Source organism: Phocoena phocoena, chromosome 15 (assembly GCF_963924675.1).
Source record: "Phocoena phocoena chromosome 15, mPhoPho1.1, whole genome shotgun sequence".
NCBI lineage: Eukaryota > Metazoa > Chordata > Mammalia > Artiodactyla > Phocoenidae > Phocoena > Phocoena phocoena.
The window spans coordinates 66,749,865-66,755,864 of record NC_089233.1 but is presented as its reverse complement, the minus strand read 5'-3'; the positions used below and the strand labels follow the sequence as shown (position 1 = coordinate 66,755,864).

Below are 6,000 nucleotides of genomic sequence, written 5' to 3'. Positions count from 1 at the left end.
CTGTTTCTAAAAAGTTACACCAGGAGCAGACAAGGGGACACGGAGGCCACTGGATGACCTGGTCCAGACGGAAGGAAAGCAGACTTCTGGGTCCGCAGTGCTCTGTGGCACCTGCTGGGAAGGGCAGAGCCAGCTGAAGGTCTCCAGTTCTGAATCCCAAGTCCCCAGAGTCCCAGGACTTTCCCTCTGCCCCGCTCACAGGGACAAAGCCCTTCCATACTGTGCTAAGGCAACAGGAGAAGGAGGTCTGGTGATGGTCGGCGGCAACACCCCTCTTCGCTCTGCTACGCCAGCGTCCGTGAACAGCCCCAGAACAACCTGAAGGAGGAAGTCACATGAGGCCGGCAGCTTGGAATTTCTATTTCAGAAACACAGGCCGACTTAGCCTCTTGGCAGTTACTCACCATGAGGAGGCCCTTCCAGGGAAGCTGGGACACAGGTGACCATCCTGAGGCCAGAGCTTCCACCCCTGAGGCGTCCTCCAAGGCAGCACCGCAGAGTGATGAGGCGGCCACGGGGCAGGAGGTTGGTACCAGGGATAACTCTCCAATGTTACCTCGTCTTCCTTCAAGCTGACACGCGTGAGAGTGCCCCCAATTAGTCAGGCATGAGCTGCGGGCTTTTCACACTAAACCTGGCTCAAAAAGGAATCTCAAAACTCCCAGAGAAGAGTCAAAATGAACAGTCTTTTAAAAATGGGCCTTTTCATGGCGACAGAGCAAAGGTAGTAACTGGCAGAGAGACAGCTGGAGAGCTTGCTCTCAGGAGCTCTTCCCACTCGGCCCTACCCCTGTGGCAGGAGCGGGGACCGCCACCCCAGCAGCCGTCCCGTCCCCCACGCTGTCCCCCGCCCCAGCAGCCGTCCCGTCCCCCACGCTGTCCCCCGCCCCAGCAGCCGTCCCGTCCCCCACACTGTCCCCCGCCCCAGCAGCCGTCCCGTCCCCCACACTGTCCCCCCCCAGCAGCCGTCCCGTCCCCCACGCTGTCCCCCGCCCCAGCAGCCGTCCCGTCCCCCACGCTGTCCCCCGCCCCAGCAGCCGTCCCGTCCCCCACGCTGTCCCCCGCCCCAGCAGCCGTCCCGTCCCCCACACTGTCCCCCGCCCCAGCAGCCGTCCCGTCCCCCACGCTGTCCCCCGCCCCAGCAGCCGTCCCGTCCCCCACGCTGTCCCCCGCCCCAGCAGCCGTCCCGTCCCCCACGCTGTCCCCCGCCCCAGCAGCCGTCCCGTCCCCCACGCTGTCCCCCGCCCCAGCAGCCGTCCCGTCCCCCACGCTGTCCCCCGCCCCAGCAGCCGTCCCGTCCCCCACGCTGTCCCCCGCCCCAGCAGCCGTCCCGTCCCCCACGCTGTCCCCCGCCCCAGCAGCCGTCCCGTCCCCCACGCTGTCCCCCGCCCCAGCAGCCGTCCCGTCCCCCACGCTGTCCCCCGCCCCAGCAGCCGTCCCGTCCCCCACGCTGTCCCCCGCCCCAGCAGCCGTCCCGTCCCCCACGCTGTCCCCCGCCCCAGCAGCCGTCCCGTCCCCCACGCTGTCCCCCGCCCCAGCAGCCGTCCCGTCCCCCACGCTGTCCCCCGCCCCAGTAGCCGTCCCGTCCCCCACGCTGTCCCCCGCCCCAGCAGCCGTCCCGTCCCCCACGCTGTCCCCCGCCCCAGCAGCCGTCCCGTCCCCCACACTGTCCCCCGCCCCAGCAGCCGTCCCGTCCCCCATGCTGTCCCCCGCCCCAGCAGCCGTCCCGTCCCCCACGCTGTCCCCCGCCCCAGCAGCCGTCCCGTCCCCTACACTGTCCCCCGCCCCAGCAGCCGTCCCCCACACTGTCCCCCGCCCCAGCAGCCGTCCCGTCCCCGACACTGTCCCCCCCAGCAGCCGTCCCGTCCCCCACACTGTCCCCCGCCCCAGCAGCCGTCCCGTCCCCAATACTGTCCTCCCCCAGCAGCCGTCCCGTCCCCAACACTGTCCCCCCCAGCAGCCGTCCCGTCCCCCACACTGTCCCCCGCCCCAGCAGCCGTCCCGTCCCCCACTGTCCCCCCCCAGCAGCCGTCCCGTTCCCCCACACTGTCATTCCTGCCTGTACACCAGACTCCCAGGTGCTCATGCTCACCCCAGCCTCAAATCGCCCTCGTGTTCCTCCCTTCCCCCGAAGACCTTCCTACGGCCTATCACATCCCACTCCTTCAAAGGCCAGGTCCGCCACCTCCAACAAGCTGCTTCCCTTTGAAAATCTTACAGCAACCACTATACACCACCCAACATCGTGCGTATTCATTACGTGTAATTCATCCTGGTTCCTTACAGCCGTAAAGTATCTAAACCTGACACAGACGTAGCCTGGCTCTGCTAACAGGAGGCCAAGCCGAGACAGGCCAAGCTCGGAAGTCTCCTGTCACTGCCTGTCACACAGCAGCCTCCAGTGCCTGAGGGCTGGAAAGCACGGGCTGGAGAGAAGCAGGAGTGTGTGAAAGCGCCAGCATTTGAAAGGGACAGGTGTGGACCCTCCAAACACGGGAAATTGCTTTCCACAATTCCTCTCCCTGCATTATCAACGACCAGAGCACAGACAGCCCATGGCCACCTTTTGAATGCAGGTGCGTAAAACGCAGAGAGAGCTCCAGGAAGAAAAGGGAGTGCCAGTGGCCTATACGGTAGACCGAGTCTGGGAAAACCACCCAGCCAAGCACAGGACCCACGGAGTGGCCATTCTTTCCTGCAAAAGCCCAACAGGAACCTTCTACCAAGGGGAATCAAAGAGAAGTCACTTTGGGGCTTCCCTGGTGGCGCAGTGGTTAAGAATCTGCCTGCCAATGCAAGGGACACAGGTTTGAGCGCTGGCCGGGGAAGATCCCACATGCCGCGGAGCAACTAAGCCCACGAGCCACAACTGCTGAGCCTGCGCTCTAGAGCCCGCAACCCACAACTACTGAAGCGTGTGCGCCTAGAGCCCATGCTCCGCAACAAGAGAAGCCACGACAATAAGAAGCCTGCGCACCACAACGAAGGGTAGCCCCTGCTCACCGCAACTAGAGGAAGCCCGCACACAGCAACGAAGACCCAACACAGCCAAAAATAAATTAAAAAAAAAAAAAAGCACAGTAAAAAATCCACTCAAAAAAAAAAATAACCCAGAGAAGTCACTTTGGACAAAAATGGGAAAATATTACAGTTGGAAATTACAGAAATCATGTGGTCTTAAGAACCACAAAGTCACCTCTAACACAGCTTTGGTTTTTCAAACGAAGAAAACAAGGTTCTGAACAGGACACTGACTAAGCTGGCAGCAGAAGGGGATTCAAAGCCAGGGGAGGAATCTCTGATGCCCAGGTCCGCCCATTTTCCATCACAACATCCTTCTGCCCACACTCCAGGGAAGGACAGATACCCCACAACTCTCATTGCCCCAGTGGAACTCTAGAGGCTCCACCCCTGCAGCAGCCACTGCAGACAGTGAAGGGCCAGATGTGGTCCAGGATGCCCAGAGCTGGGGTGGTGAGCAGACCTGGGGACTCGTGGATGCTGCCTTCAGCTCACCTCTCGGCTCCCCTACATCTTCACCCAAAGCACCTGGGCACACACACACATGACTACTGGATCAGAGGACCCAACACTCCGGAGAATGGACCAGAGATCTTACCTCAAGGACACTGGGGTCTAGACCACTCCTGATGACAACTCCCATGACACCTCTGCACACAGTGGACTCATCTGCAACAGACAAGAAGCCAAGGATGAGCACCCGCCTTGTCCCTGCTCACGGCAGAGCATGTCAGGCACCAGGAAAGGACTTAGTGCAAGAGTTACCAGACAGTAAACGTTCTGCAGATGTTGGCTGTTATGATTTCCTGAACAGACACACTATTTCCTCATTAAAAAAAACAGTAGTTAACTCTAAAAAGGGAGACAATGGATGGCCTATGGCAGGGTGGCCAACGCTGACCAATGTGTAATTGACCAGTGAAGGCGGAAAAGGACGCCATTGCCAGGTTTACGGGAACGTGCCATGGCCGACTGATAGCAACTGGGCATCAAGGGGAACTTAAGCAGCACACAGGGCCTAGTTCCCAACAGCAGGGGCAGGAAGCGAATGCCCCAACAATGACACTAATGCACGCATGATAGACCCCAAGGCCCTGGAGGCCCGAGGTGTGGCAGGGAAGAAGCAGGAGTGTGTGGGAAAGCTCCCGGAACTGCAGGGTGAGGATGTGAACCCTCCAAATGCAGGACAACCTTACCATGTTTCCGCTGCCTGCACTACCAAAATGCAGGCCACAGGCAGCCTGTGATCACTTCCAAGTGCAGGGGCAGAAAAGGACAGAGGGCTTGCTGAAAAATGAGGCCAATGGCAGAGGCCTAGAGCAGTCGGCCTAACAGAGCACAAGGACCCAGTATTTGCTTCTAATCCTGCAAAAAAGCCTTCCACGTGGCCAGAAGGGAGAGACAAAGGGAGGACACCTCTGAAAGAAAAGTGACAGAGTTCTTAGGTTGTAAAAGACAGGGACTAGGTGATCTGAGGACAAATGGCCTCACTGTAGTCCTGCTTTATGGAGGATGAAACCAGCGATAAGAGAAGGTCCCAAAGTTAGGAGGAGGCAGAGAAGTGACTGACACCTGGGTACAGGTGGGCATACAGAAATCCTTTCCCTGCCTCCGTTCACACATTCTGCTGCCAACATAACAAACAGTCGGAGGAAGGGCTCCCCAGGGGCTCTCAGAAACAAGCACGTAAAGAGGAACTAGGTGTGTTCCCAAAGGCCCCAGACAGGGTAACGCTGAGGGCCGGGTTGAAGCCACTCTCGTCTCTCCTCTAGCTGCTTCCAGGACCACGGCAGGAGCTGCGTGTACCTTGAGGGAGGCAAAGCCCCAGATCTCCAGGGAACAGAGCTCACCTCAGCAGCACGTGGTCCAGCCGCTTCTTGACAGGATGCGAACGCCTCTCAAGGGTCTCCTCTGCAACAATCGAGAAGCCCTGGATGAGTAACCTAGATCCCACCTGGCCACAGCACGTCCTGGGAAGCCCAGGCCGAGTACGTGCACAGCGGCCACTTCACAAACATGGGCTGCTGTTACCACCCACGAGCCACGCCACCACTCGTGAACAGGACGGAAGTTATTACTCCACATGGGACAACAGCTCATCTGCATCTGAGGCAGAGGCCTTTTCAGATCACCTTTTGTGCAAACTCTAACGACACTGTACAGCTTCTGGAAGCTGGATCTTGAACAGGATAAAAGTCCAGGACAGGTCTGGGAGCGTGCAGCACCTGACAGGCCGTGCCTGGCCTGGTCTGGCCTTGACCCGGGGGTGGGGTAGGAGGGGTAAAGGCACCTCAGGCTGCCTGCGGAGGTGAGGTCTGGTGTCTACTGAAGCCTTGTCCAAGTGCAATACTGCTCTGGCTCCTGCCACCATAACCGCAGGCCATGGGGAAAGTCTCCCCTGGTGGACTGGGCTCCATCTCATGCCAAGGGACCTCCAAGGGATAAATACTGGTCAATAGGAAGAACAATTCCAAGAAAAGGAAACACAGGAAGTGCCCCCACCTCTCCCCTGGCTGGCTGGCTCACAAGCAGTCTTCCCCTGATTCTCCATGACATGATGGGCCACGCCACCTCACCGGGATGCGTCTGTCCTTGCCTTCTTTCCTGCTGGGCAGTTGTTGCACAGTTGCTGAGTACCCGACACCTGCCAGGCACTGAGGCTGCGGAGAGGCAAAACTCAGACACTGAGCTTGAGATCAGAGCAGAGAGAGGCAAAAAAACAAGAAAACCAACGATTTCCATGAAGTATGATTAGTGCCCTCATCTCACATCAAGCCACTTCCCACACTACATCACACCAGGAAACATGCTTGATTAAGGAACTGGAAAGGGGAGAGGGGGGAGGCAGACCTGGCTTCCTGGAGGGAAGCCCTTGGTGAAAATTACCCGAACAGTGGCTCCACAGCCAGCCCACAGCTCCTTAGACACAGCCCATGCTTTATCTTCCTTTTTTAAAAGCTTCTCTGCAACTAGCACTGG

The 6,000-nt window shown here is 59.1% G+C and overlaps 2 non-coding genes across 2 annotated transcripts; both read right to left on the bottom strand.

Annotated features, from left to right (window-relative positions):
* Positions 1-2,443: 2,443 nt before the first annotated feature.
* Positions 2,444-2,578, bottom strand: LOC136135812 (small nucleolar RNA SNORA71). Its single transcript, XR_010656646.1, has one exon. It is a non-coding gene; the product is annotated as a small nucleolar RNA SNORA71 (small nucleolar RNA).
* A 1,575-nt stretch (positions 2,579-4,153) lies between these two features.
* Positions 4,154-4,286, bottom strand: LOC136135816 (small nucleolar RNA SNORA71). Its single transcript, XR_010656650.1, has one exon. It is a non-coding gene; the product is annotated as a small nucleolar RNA SNORA71 (small nucleolar RNA).
* Between the last annotated feature and the right edge of the window lie 1,714 nt (positions 4,287-6,000).